Consider the following 14,110-nt stretch of genomic DNA (forward strand, 5'->3'; position numbering starts at 1 on the left):
TACTGGAGTGGGTTGCCATTCCCTTGCCCAGTGGATCATCCTGATCCAGGGAGCGAACCCACTTCTCCTTCATTGAAGGCAGATTCTTTACCATCTGCAGTACAGATCTTGGTCTATCTTAGCCCAAATGTGGAAGGCAAGAAGGGATTGAAAGATATCACAGATTTTGGCCTGCTTACTTAGGAGCCCTTCTATAGAACAAATAAACTCCTGAAGATTAACTGCTGCTAAATTCTGTGCTTTGGACAGAGTTGCACTTGCCTCTCCCCACAGCAGTCTGTGTACTAAGAAAGGTCCAAGCTGAGGAGGAGACTTTTAAGCATGAGGGATCTAGCTAACAGGGAGAGAGTTAGAGCTGGAGGAGATCAACTGGATCTCTGAATTCCTGCTTTTATTGCTTGAATGTTGAGGGGAGGGTGACAGCATTGTATTTGGGGGAAGTATTATGGATCTTCATTTGCATCTTGAATTGTAGCAGGACACTCTGGTTATGGTACAACTTTGTTAACATAAAACACAGGAAATCTAGAAACCAGTCTGCCCTAATGAGATTAGGTAGAATAGCAAATATTCAAATGAAAGAATCAGAGAATACTTCACAAGCAAAAAGTGATAGCTACATTGAATTACTTGCTGTTTATAAAACCAACCAACTAACCACTGGTGATGTTTGTCCCAGAGTATGATGCCATGTGCTCAGCTGTGTCAGACTCCTTGTGACTCCATGGACTGTAGCCCACCAGGCTCCTCTATCATTGGATTTTTCAGGCAAGAATACTGGAATGGGTTGCCATTTCCTCCTCTAGGGGATCTTCCTGACCCAGGGATTGAACCCTCCTCTCCTGCATCTCCTGCATTGCAGGCTGATTCTTTACCTGCTGAACCACTAGATTTTAGCTTTTTCTGTTCAGATTTATATGGTTCTATTTATCATATTATAAAAAGGATCAGGATCAGCAAATCTCAATACTCCATATCTTCTTTTTCCATATGATGAAGATTTCTTTTAAAATTTAAATAAATATGTATGTATTTTAAAATGTGCATACATACACAAACATATACACACATACTTTTGACCCTTGAACATCATAGGTTTGAACTGCACTGTCCACTTATACATGGATTTTTTTAAAAATACTAAATACTACAGTACTATTCAGTCTGGGGTTGGTTGAATCTGTAGATGTGGAACCGTGAATACAGAGGAACTGGGTGTATAGACAAATTATACTCAGATTTTCAACTACAGGTTAGGTTTTCAACTATTTTCAATTGTTAGGTTGGCACCCCTAATTCCTTGCGTTGTTCAGGGTTATACTGTATATAGTACTCTTCCTATTGCATATAATGTCCTTTTAGGCTTCAATTCTATATAATTTAAAATATAAGTATAATGTTCCAATATACAAAGCATATTCAAATATCAGTTGCTGTGCTATTTTTTCCCCCCATTTTAATCACCCTAGGATGAAGAAAACTGTATATAGAGTTAAACATCTTACTTAATTTCTACTCTATTAAAAAGGAAATCCATTTTGTTATGAAACAACCTAGTTGTGAATTCTCTAATCTTCTCTGTTGCTAGATTTCAGAAGGACAAGAAAGAAATAAAATGAAGCATGAAATAGAAGGGAAAGTAGAATTTACACCACAATAGTGTGCTCATATTTTATCAGAACTTGCCTATACTTCTACTGATACATTTTCCCCACCACTTGACATTTTAAAAGCTTATTTTAAATTTATCTCTCCTGTATTAACAGGTGAGAAGTGGCCAGTTCAATGTATAGAAATTACCGTGGTTACTTTCATCTAGTATTTTCTCTTAAAGGTAATTGGATTTCTGAGGCCCTGGATATATAATGATTAGAAATCATGCTAGCAGTTCTATATGAAGCCATTGCAGTTTATCTCTTCAATGCATTTTTGTGTGTGGGTCTGACTGTTGGTGTATTCCTACAGCTATCTGAAAACAAATTCAGGTTTTAGGTTAACTGAATTTATGCCTCAGAATTCCTTTTAACTTACAAATGGAAGTCCTTTAAAAAATTAATTTATAATTACTCCATATCCTCAAAAAGAGCAGAAAACACTTAATATTTCTTTGTGATTGGTAGCACACACATTCTTGGCTTTTGATTCTTCAAAGTCTTGATATTTTATAAACATTACTTCCTCCCCCCCCCCACCCTCCCCCATGCAAAGAACTGACTGATACCATTGTATTGTTTCTTGCCTTTTGGTCTTTGGGTTTCCTTAGCTGTGCTCATTTGTTATTGAATGCTTAAGGGCTGCTTTTTTTCCTCCCCAAATACTTAATTTCTACTCTATTAAAAAGGAAATCCATTTTGTTATGAAACAACCTAGTTGTGAATTCTCTAATCTTCTCTGTTGAGAAAATTTTCCCCCTAAGTTTTTACTTTAGTCTACATACTACTGGATTTAGTATCATTCCATATTGCTGAGCATTCTAGAGGGCTGGCATCCAAGTTAACCAAGGTTTTAAAATGTTGACCATGTTAACCTGAATTCTTTGCAGAGGCTTATTTGCATCCTTTCAACAAGAGTGGCTATTTCTCATCAAAAACCCCAAATCTGGAAATATCAGGACAAAATTGTGGTTTTTTTCCTTGATGAGATCTTGATCTTAACATTTTTCTCTTCCTGGTTTTCAGCCTGACCTTTTGAAGTTAGAGGAGAGTGAGAGAATAATGGCACATGGGAAGGGACATGACAAAACACAGTCCCTAGAGTGAATGTAGGGAAAGATGGCCTTAGGCCGGCGAAGCCCTAAAAAGCTTGAATGACTTTGGTATGTGACTTTCTGGGCATTTCTTTGTCATCTATCAAATGAGGGCGTTGGGTCAGATGATTTCTAAGGAGTTTTCTTGCTCTCAGATGTATGCTCTTTTCATAACACGTGACAACAGTTAGTCTCCAGAGAATAAAGAAGGTAAAAAAACTCCTGAGATTTACTGTTTATTTATTTCTAGTTCAGTTCAGTTCAGTCGCTCAGTTGTGTCTGACTCTTTGCGACCTCATGAATTGCAGCACGTAAGGGACTAGATCTGATAGATAGAGTGCCTGATGAACTAGGAACGGAGGTTCATGACATTGTACAGGAGACAGGGATCAAGACCGTCCCCATGGGAAAAAAAAATGCAAAAAAGCAAAGTGGCTGTCTGGGGAGGCCTTACAAATAGCTGTGAAAAGAAGAGAAGCGAAAAGCAAAGGAGAAAAGGAAAGATATAAGCATCTGAATGTAGAGTTCCAAAGAATAGCAAGAAGAGATAAGAAAGCCTTCTTCAGTGATCAATGCAAAGAAATAGAGAAAAACAACAGAATGGGAAAGACTAGAGATCTCTTCAAGAAAATTAGAGATACCAAGGGAACAGTTCATGCAAAGATGGGCTCAATAAAGGACAGAAATGGTATGGACCTAACAGAAGCAGAAGCTCTGAAGAAGAGGTGGCAAGAATGCACAGAACTGTACAAAAAAGATCTTCATGACCAAGATAATCATGATGGTGTGATCACTCACCTAGAGCCAGACATCCTAGAATCTGAAATCAAGTGGGCCTTAGGAAGCATCACTATGAACAAAGCTAGTGGAGGTGATGGCATTCCAGTTGAGCTATTTCAAATCCTGAAAGAAGATGCTGTGAAAGTGCTGCACTCAATATGCCAGCAAATTTGGAAAATTCAGCAGTGGCCACAGGACTGGAAAAGGTCAGTTTTCATTCCAATCCCAAAGAAAGGTAATAACAAAGAATGCTCAAACTACCGCACAATTGCACTCATCTCACACGCTAGTAAAGTAATGCTCAAAGTTCTCCAAGCCAGGCTTCAGCAATACATGAACCATGAACTTCCAGATATTCAAGCTGATTTTAGAAAAGGGAGAGGAACCAGAGATCTGGATCATTGAAAAAACAAGAAAGTTCCAGAAAAACATCTATTTCTGCTTTATTGACTATGCCAAAGCCTTTGACGGTGTGGATCACAATAAACTGTGGAAAATTCTGAAAGAGATGGGAATACCAGACCTCCTGACCTGCCTCTTGAGAAAACTATAGCAGGTCAGGAAGCAACAGTTAGAACTGGACATGGAACAACAGGCTGGTTCCAAATAGGAAAAGACGTACATCAAGGCTGTATATTGTCACCCTGCTTATTTAACTTATATGCAGAGTACATCATGAGAGACGTGGGGCTGGAAGAAGCACAAGCTGGAATCAAGATTGCTGGGAGAAATATCAATAACCTCAGATATGCAGATGACACCACCCTTATGGCAGAAAGTGAAGAAGAGCTAAAAAGCCTCTTGATGAAAGTGAAAGGGGAGAGGAAAAAGCTGGCTTAAAACTCAGCATTCAGGAAACAAAGATCCCATCCCTTCATGGCAAATAGATGGGGAAACAATGGAAACAGTGACAGATTTTACTTTCTTGGGCTCCAAAATCACTGCAGATGGAGACAACAGCCATGTAATTAAAGGATGTTTGCTTCTTGGAAGAAAACCTATGACCAACCTAGACAGCTCATTAAAAAACAGAGACATTACTTTGCCAACAAAAGTCCATCTAGTCAAGGCTATGGTTTTTCCAGTGGTCATGTATGGATGTGAGATTTGGACTGCAAAGAAAGCTGAGCACTGAAGAATTGACACTTTTGAACTGTGGTGTTGGAGAAGACTCTTGAAAATCCCTTGGACTGCAGGGAGATCCAACCAGTCAATCTTTGAGGAAATCAGTCCTGAATATTCATTGGAAGGACTGATACTGAAGCTGAATCTCCAATACTGACCACTTGATGTAAAGAACTGACTCATTGGAAAAGATCCTGATGCTGGGAAAGATTGAAGACAGGAGGAGAAGTGATGAGGATGAGATGATTGGATGGCATCACCGACTTGATGGACATGAGTTTTAGTAAGCTCTGGGAGTTGGTGATGGACAGCGAAGCCTGACATGCTGCAGTCCATGGGGTCAAAAAGAGTCAGACATGCCTGAGTGACTGAAGTGATCTGAACTGAATTCAAAAACAGTTGTTGAGTATTAACTATCTGCAGGGTATTGTGGGGAATAGGGATAGAGCAATGAAGAAACTAGATACATTATTATGGGGGGGTAATAATCTATGTAAATAAAAAATAAACTAATAAATATCATGATTTAGATCAATATATAATAATAAGTACTGTGAGTAACATGATCCAGAGTCACCGAGGTGCAGGTAGGGGAAGCTCTGATAACGAGGTGGAACCCTCCTCTGAAGAACTGACTTTGGAGATGAAACCAGATATAAGAAGGACTCAGTCACAGGAACATGGAGGAGGAGCATTCCAGACAGAGGAAAGAGCAAGAGTAAAGATCCTGAGGTGGGCAGAGTTTGGAATGTCTGAGAACAAACCACAAGGCTAGAACGACCAGAGAAGAGGGGTAGGGAGCTGGCATAAGGCCTTATAGGTCAGGGCAAGGAATTTGTATTTTAAATGTGAAAGAAAGCCATGGAAGGATTTTAAGCAGAGGAATGGCATGGCCTGATTTACATTTTGAAAAGAAGAGAGTTCTGTGAAGAGTGGATTATGGATTACAGAGAAGCAAAGATAGAAGTAAGGAGACTGCTCCTTTAGTCAAATGGAAGATGATAGGGCGTTGAATTTGAATAGAAGCAGGGGATTTCCAGGAAAGAAATTTAGAGTTGCTATTTAGATTAATGGAATTAATCAGAACAAAGAGGGAAGAAAATAGACCCTAATCACAAAATTATTGCCCTATGGATAGATAACTAATGACCAGAAAAACAGAAGCACAAGAACTTATGGAAGTTTCTTGAGTGCCCCTTAGCAGAAGGACTATTAAGTTAAGAAAGTCAGATTTCTTTTTAGTAAAATAGAATCTATCATCACCCATGAAACTGGTCACTATTGGTTAGAGAGAAGTATAAAGAACAGGAAATAGATCACACACTGTAGTAGGAATGATAACTGATTTGAAATTTAAGACCCACAGAAAAAGGCAGTTTTGACTGTGTCCCACATATGTGACTATCAACTAAGACTACAGGAATAACACAAGGAAAAGAGTAGAAAGATCTGTAGATCAGAAGCTCAGGAAATCTGACCACTGCGGAAAATTCTGAAAGAGATGGGAATACCAGACCACCTGACCGGCCTCTTGAGAAACCTATATGCAGGTCAGGAAGCAACAGTTAGAACTGGACATGGAACAACAGACTGGTTCCAAATAGGAAAAGGAGTACGTCAAGGCTGTATATTGTCACCCTGCTTATTTAACTTATATGCAGAGTACATCATGAGAAATGCTGGGCTGGGAGAAGCACAGGCTGGAATCAAGATTGCTGGGAGAAATATCAGTAACCTCAGATATGCAGATGACACCACCCTTATGGCAGAAAGTGAAGAGGAACTAAAAAGCCTCTTGATGAAAGTGAAAGAGGAGAGTGAAAAAGCTGACTTAAAGCTCAACATTCAGAAAATGAAGATCATGGCATCTGGTCTCATCACTTCATGGAAAATAGATGGGGAAACAGTGGAAACAGTGTCATACTTTATTTTGAGGGGCTCCAAAATCACTGCAGATGGTGACTGCAGCCATGAAATTAAAAGACGCTTACTCCTTGGAAGGAAAGTTATGACCAACCTAGATGGCATATTCAAAAGCAGAGACATTATTTTGCCAACAAAGGTCTGTCTAGTCAAGCTATGATTTTTCCAATAGTCATGTATGGATGTGAGAGTTGGACTGTGAAGAAAGCTGAGCACTGAAGAATTGATGCTTTTGAACTGTGGTGTTGGAGAAGACTCTTGAGAGTCCCTTGGACCGCAAGGAGATCCAACCAGTCCATTCTAAAGGAGATCAGTCCTGGGTGTTCTTTGGAAGGAATGATGCTAAAGCTGAGTACTTTGTCCACCTCATGCGAAGAGCTGACTCATTGGAAAAGACTCTGATGCTGGGAGGGATTGGGGGCAGGAAGAGAAGGGGACGACAGAGGATGAGATGGCTGGATGGCATCACCGACTCGATGGATGTGAGTTTGAGTGAACTCCGGGAGTTGGTGATGGACAGGGAGGCCTGATGTGCTGCAGTTCATGGGGTCACAAAGAGTCGGACACGACTGAGCGATTGAACTGAATCCACTGGATAACTTTGCACAAGTCACATCTGTATGAACCTTTTCATGGTGACATGACAGCTTGGACCGAGTTCTCCCTACGAAATTTCTAATTTATCAATTTATTTCTGGCTGTGCTGAGTCTTTGTTGCTGCTCCTGGGCTTTTCTCTAGTTGTGGAGAGCGGGGCCATCCTCTAGTTGCAGGGCACTGGCTTCTCGTTGCAGTGACTTCTGTTGCATGCAGAGCACGGGTTCCAGGCACACGGGCTTCAGCACTTGTGGCACATGGGCTAATTAGTCGTGGCTCATAGACTGTAGATCTCTGGCTCAGTAGCTGTGGTGCATGGGCTTAGTTGCCACATGACATGTGGGATCTTCCCAGAGCAGGGATCTAACCCATGTCCCCTGCATTGGCAAGAGAATTCTTAACCACTGGACACCAGGGTAGCCCCATCCCTAATGACTTTCTTAAAACTTTCTCATATATAAATCTCAAATCAACACTCTTGCTTTCCAAATATAAACTCTCTAAAGCAGTTCTCCATTAGGGCAATTTTGTTTCCCGGGTGACATTTGATAATGTCTGGAGACCCATTTGGTTGTCACAATTGGAGGTTGAGGGTGGATTACTACCAACCTCTCAAGTAGAGGCCAGGGATGCTGGTAAATATCATACAGTGCACAGGACAGTCCCTACACACACAAACAGCAATGAACTAAACTGTTCAAAATGTCAACAGTGTTGAGGTTGAGAAACCGTGATCTAAATGAAACGACAGAAATGTTAACAGGTTGCTTCTGGATAGGATTATGGGATATTTTTTTCCTTGTTATTGAAAAAAGAAAGTTCTATCTTTTCCAAATATTTAATATGGAACGCTTACTTTATAAGCCTTAAACAAATGGACAAATGCATACAAAAACTTAAAGACTGAGAAGCAAACAATACTACCACCACCCTTGGGTTGTGAGCCCTCTTGATAGCAGATATCAGAGGAGACATGCTTTAGGGCTTCTCCAAAGTGAGTCAGGGCTGGCAGCAGAAGGGGCCTGGGCTCTTTGATCTGAGAGGCCCCTGAAGACCTTACCTAGCAAACACTTAAGATTTCCAGTGAATCATTTCCCTGTGGCTTTGCTCTGCTCACTCAGGTTGTCCTGTGTTTTGGTTCTAGAGAGGGTGACGAGGAAGAACAAGCTGTTTGTTTTTCTTTAATTTGCACTGTCATTGCGCAGTATCTAGAGCTCTGGCTGGTGTTCCTTCTCTGCAGCCGGGCCAGGGTGGAGTGTGTCATACCAGAAGAGATTCTAGCAGCTCATTATTTTATTATTATATGTAATAGCAAACATTAAATAGCATTTCAGGTTATATTCAGAGAGAGTAGATATGCTTCCCTAGGACAGTAAGGGTAGCCAGGAGTAAAATAAAAAATACTTCTTCAGTGAGGAGAACTGTGAAAACTGAAGACACAGGAAACGTTTCTTACTTGCCTAAATATTTAGTAAATGTCTCATTCTCTTTCTCAGCAAAATTCCCAGTCACTCTCATTACTTGACCTCAGCCCAACCAAATGAGAGTTAAATCTCTGTTTCCTATAGAATACTAACATCTTGGTGTCTCACTCAGTAAAACTAAACCTAAAACTGTGAGTTTGTTAAATAATTCAGGTTACATTGTTTTTGAGATTCCAGGGTCACAGGGAAATTCTGACCTGAATAATCTGGATGAACTGTCACAACTGTGCACTGCTTTGTTTGTTCAAATTTGGCAAATGCCGACCAGCACTCACCCAACAGGTAGACCCAGAGTTCGGCTCACACAGCAAAACAGAATTTCAGGCTCATTGATTTCTAATCTGTTACCATTTGCCCTTTTCTATTGGAAGAGGGCAGTTTGCTTTGTTGATCTCTGTTTCATCTTTTCAAAAATTGGTATGATAATGATTATCTGGCTTACATGCTTGTCATGAGGAGTTATTTTAAACCACTTCACAAATATAAAACTGTTCAATAAAATTGCAAAGTCATCTAGATGCCATACCACCTGTCTCCTTTGGGGAATCCATCAAAACCCACATCCCTCCCAGGATGATTTTTCTACTCCCAATCTGCTCTCTCTCTGTTGAAAGGTGTTTAGATCTCCTTTTAAAATGTTTATTGCATGTGCATTATGTGTTTGTCACACAGAAGAGTTCTGTTAAAATATTAATATTTTGAAAACTGTGTTTATGAGTTAAACCTTTTATCCCCAAAGTTGTATAATTTCCCTCTTTAACGATTCTCTTGCATTTCTTCTTTGCATTAGAAATGCAAATAAAAGTATACTTTTCTCTCTAAATGGAAAAGTCTACTCGGCAACCCTAAGAATTCTTTGAAAAACTGAAGGACTAAGGATGTCACATAACTTTTCATTTGGATATCTTACTGAATTTAAATGAATGTATTTTGATGTAAGAATGAGGTGAGTCTCTTTTTCTTCTATAACTCATTAAGGTGGACTTCATTTAGGTATGAGACACTAGAGTGAAAACATTTCCTTTAGAGGAAAACATTTCTTTTACAAAGAGCAAGCTGGAATAGACAATAGAATGAGAGATACAATTTTATACAAACACCTTCAATCTTTATACCAGAAACTTTACCTGGCCTACTTTTCCCACACTGTTAAGGCATCAGCTCACATACCACCTTTTTTCCTGATGCCCTCTGTAAGGACCAGGTTCCACTCTGAATTCCTACAGCACTCAGTGTCTCTCATTAGGAACCATGGTGGTGGGCAATGCTGCTCAGGAGCAGAGAATTCAAAAAGTGAGGAACAGGACCTAGAAAAGAAACAAACTGTGAAACAGGCAAAGAAGAACCTGCAAAGTAGAATCAAACCCAGTAAAATATGGTATCATATCATAGTGACCACAAAAAAGAATAGTTAAACTTTGGAAAATAGAGATGAAGAAAAATCATCCATTCATAATTCTGCTATATTAAAAAAAAACACACACACACATAAAAAATAAAAGAATGGCTAAAGAAGGAGGGCAACCATCAGTCAACCATGTTGAATGCTGTGAGGGTTAAGAGGTATACAAGTGAAATTAGTAACAAGGATACAATACCCAGACTTCAGTGTACTTAAGTGGCATTAACTATGTTGGAACATACTGATTTCAGGTTTAGTTTAGGGAAGAATTCCACTGTTTGAAAGCCATAATTTGACTGAGGGGTATCAATTCATTCTTAAATAAGTATGTGAGGAACCACTGGCCCTTATATGTCCTTGATTGAAGGAAAAATAAATAATAGTTATATCTGATAACCATGGCCCATCTTCCCATACTTGTTTGTACTTTTCTACAGCTCAAAACATTGTTGAAAATGCTAATTATTGCAATAGTCTCAGGAGGCAGGTATTAATATCTGCCATATACACCTGTAAAATTCAGATGATTGGATGAAAACAATTATGTCCTAAGTCATAAGTTACTACTTATTATTTCCTGAGAGGCAAATTGCACTGGTATCTATCTGATCACAAAAGCATTGCATGAATGTACCACAGAATTGCACACGCATATATAAACATTTTTGGCCAGTGATCTTTAACTTTGGTGAGATACAACTTAGGGCTCTCCTGTATACTTATATATCCTGAGTCAGCCTCATGTGCCTGACCTTACATTAATGTTGTTTCAATTTGTGAGTATCTTTCACAGAGTTGAAATAGCTCAACTGGAATTCCATCACCTCCACTAGCTTTGTTTGTAGTGATGCTTTCTAAGGCCAACTTGACTTCACATTCCAGGATGTCTGGCTCTAGGTGAGTGATCATACCATCGTGACTATCTTGGTCATGAAGATCTTTTTTGTACAGTTCTGTGTTTTCTTGCCACCTCTTCTTAATATCTTCTGCTTCTGTTAGGTCTGTACCATTTCTGCCCTTTATCGAGCCCACCTTTGCATGAAATGTTCCCATGGTATCTCTAATTTTCTTGAAGAGATCTCTAGTCTTTCCCATTCTGTGAAAGTGCTGCACTCAATATGTCAGCAAATTTGGAAAATTTAGCAGTGGCCACAGGACTGGAAAAGGTCAGTTTTCATTCCAATCCCAAAGAAAGGTAATGCCAAAGAACGCTCAAACTACAGCACAATTGCACTCATCTCACACACTAGTAAAGTAATGCTCAAATTTCTCCAAGCCAGGCTTCAGCAATACATGAACCATGAACTTCCAGATATTCAAGCTGGTTTTAGAAAAGGCAGAGGAACCAGAGATCAAATTGCCAACATCCTCTGGATCATGGAAAAAACAAGAGAGTTCCAGAAAAACATCTATTTCTGCTTTATTGACTATGCCAAAGCCTTTGATGGTGTGGATCACAATAAACTGTGGAAAATTCTGAAAGAGATGGGAATACCAGACCACTTGATCTGCCTCTTGAGAAACCTGTATGCAGGTTAGGAAGCAACAGTTAGAACCGGACATGGAACAACAGACTGGTTCCAAATAAGAAAAGGAGTACATCAAGGCTGTATATTGTCACCCTGCTTATTGTTATATGCAGAGTACATCATGAGAAATGCTGGGCTGGAAGAAGCACAAGCTGGAATCAAGATTTCCAGGAGAAATATCAATAACCTCAGATATGCAGATGACACCACCCTTATGGCAGAAAGTGAAGAGGAACTAAAAAGCCTCTTGATGAAAGTGAAAGAGGAGAGTGAAAAAGTTGGCTTAAAGCTCAACATTCAGAAAACAAAGATCATGGCATCTGGTCCCATCGCTTTATGGGAAATAGACTGGGAAACAGTGGAAACAGTGTCAGACTTTATTTTTTGGGGTTCCCAAATCACTGCAGATGGTGATTGCAGCCATGAAATTAAAAGACGCTTACTCCTTGGAAGGAAAGTTATGACCAACCTAGACAGCATATTCAAAAGCAGAGATATTACTTTGCCAACAAAGGTCCATCGAGTCAAGGCTATGATTTTTCCAGTGGTCATGTATGGATGTGAGAATTGGACTGTGAAGAAAGCTGAGTGCCGAAGAATTGATGCTTTTGAACTGTGGTGTTGGAGAAGACTCTTGATAGTTCCTTGGACTGCAAGGAGATCCAACCAGCCCATTCTAAAGGAGATCAGTCCTAGGTGTTTGGAAGGAATGATGCTAAAGCTGAGTACTTTGTCCACCTCTTGGGAAGAGTTGACTCATTGGAAAAGACTCTGATGCTGGGAGGGATAGGGGGCAGGAGGAGAAGGGGACAACAGAGGATGAGATGGCTGGATGGCATCACCGACTCGATGGAAGTGAGTTTGAGTGAACTCCGGGAGTTGGTGATGGACAGGGAGGCCTGGCGTGCTGTGATTCATGGGGTCGCAAAGAGTCAGACGCGACTGAGCGACTGAACTGAACTGAACTGAACTTGACAGAGTTGTCATTTTCTTCCTCTGGGTGTTTATCTCCTGTCTGCTTCCACTGGTGATGTTTTACAAGTTTCACCATGTCTCCTCAATTAAACTTCACGTTACCAACCCTGCCAGCTTGATAATTATTGTTGTACTCTTTTGATTGCATTGGGCCCTGTGGGGACACTGATTAGGCAGAGACACTTGGATCTGATTTCCCCAGAAAATGAGTATTTCCAATCAGATACCTGACAATGACAAGAGCAGGGCTCTGTTTTGGGCCTTCTGAACAGAGAGGGGAAATTAACAGCTGTGTCCAGGTTTCTGCTTGTTTTCTCTGAGCCACATAATGGGTATTTGTGGAAGTAGAGGAATCAGAACTGAGGAAGTTAAACAATCAGTTTTAAGCGCTCACAGAAGTGAAAAGTAAAGGTGATAAAATGAAGATAGTGAGTTAGTCTCACTGCATGCTCAGTCACTTCAGTCATGTCCAGCTGTTTATGACACTGTGGACTGTGGCCGGCCAGGCTCCTCTGTCCATGGGATTTTCCCAGCAAGAATACTGGAGTGGGTTGCCATTCCTGCCTCCATGGATCTTCCTGGCCCAGGGATTGAACCCACATCTCCTGCATTGCAGGCAGATTTTTACCTCTGAGCCACCGGGAAAGCCCAGTTTCACTATGGGCCATTGTAATAAACAGAACAACTATGTCAACAAATAAGAGCAGGTAACATTTAGTAAGGGCTTACTCCAAAGCCCACATTGTTTTTCTCTCGTTTAATTTTCACAATCTTGTGAAGTAGTTCCCATCCCTTTCTAGAGTAGAGCCATCCGAGGATCAGCAAGGTTACAGTGACTTGCCAAAGGTCAACAGAGGAAGTGAGTTTACCGTTGGGGTTTAAATCCAGGCTGTCAGTTTCAAACCGCTGCTCCACAATTCTGCCTCTACTTCATTCCCTTTTAAGAAATACTTTCAAAAACTGGAAGGTTTGGTCACAAACAAGTCAGTGATAATTACAACATGATCTTTATTACTGCCTAACAATTTCTCACAGTGCTGTAGAACACTCATAGTTACTATTCTATCCACTTGGTTATCCTTGAACATTGATTCATTGTTTAAATTGAACTGTCTTATGCCCTGACTAAATCCTGTTATATACTTCATGGCAAAGGTCTTGCAGTTTCTAATAAAAAAGCACTTTTTTTTTGTTCATTGGTTTCACATTACATTATTCTTTTAAAATTCTTGTATGCATAAAATTTACTCTATCCTGTGCTGTATTATGTGATCCACTCAACTTTTTGTAGAAGAAACAGTGCTTTTATATAATTGACACATTTTAATATAATTTACATTTTATATATATTATGACATACATTTGTACCATACTATATTGTTTGAGAATCAGTCGATTTTTCTGATAACTTGAAGTTTGAGATTATACATGAAAATCATTCACATTTATTATTACTAGGGGAGAGAGTTTAATTCACAAACACTTGAATACTTATTGCGTCTAATATTGCATTAGGAACTGGGGACACAAAGAAGTTACAGCCTAATCTAT

Source organism: Oryx dammah, unplaced genomic scaffold (assembly GCF_014754425.2).
Source record: "Oryx dammah isolate SB20612 unplaced genomic scaffold, SCBI_Odam_1.1 HiC_scaffold_1, whole genome shotgun sequence".
NCBI lineage: Eukaryota > Metazoa > Chordata > Mammalia > Artiodactyla > Bovidae > Oryx > Oryx dammah.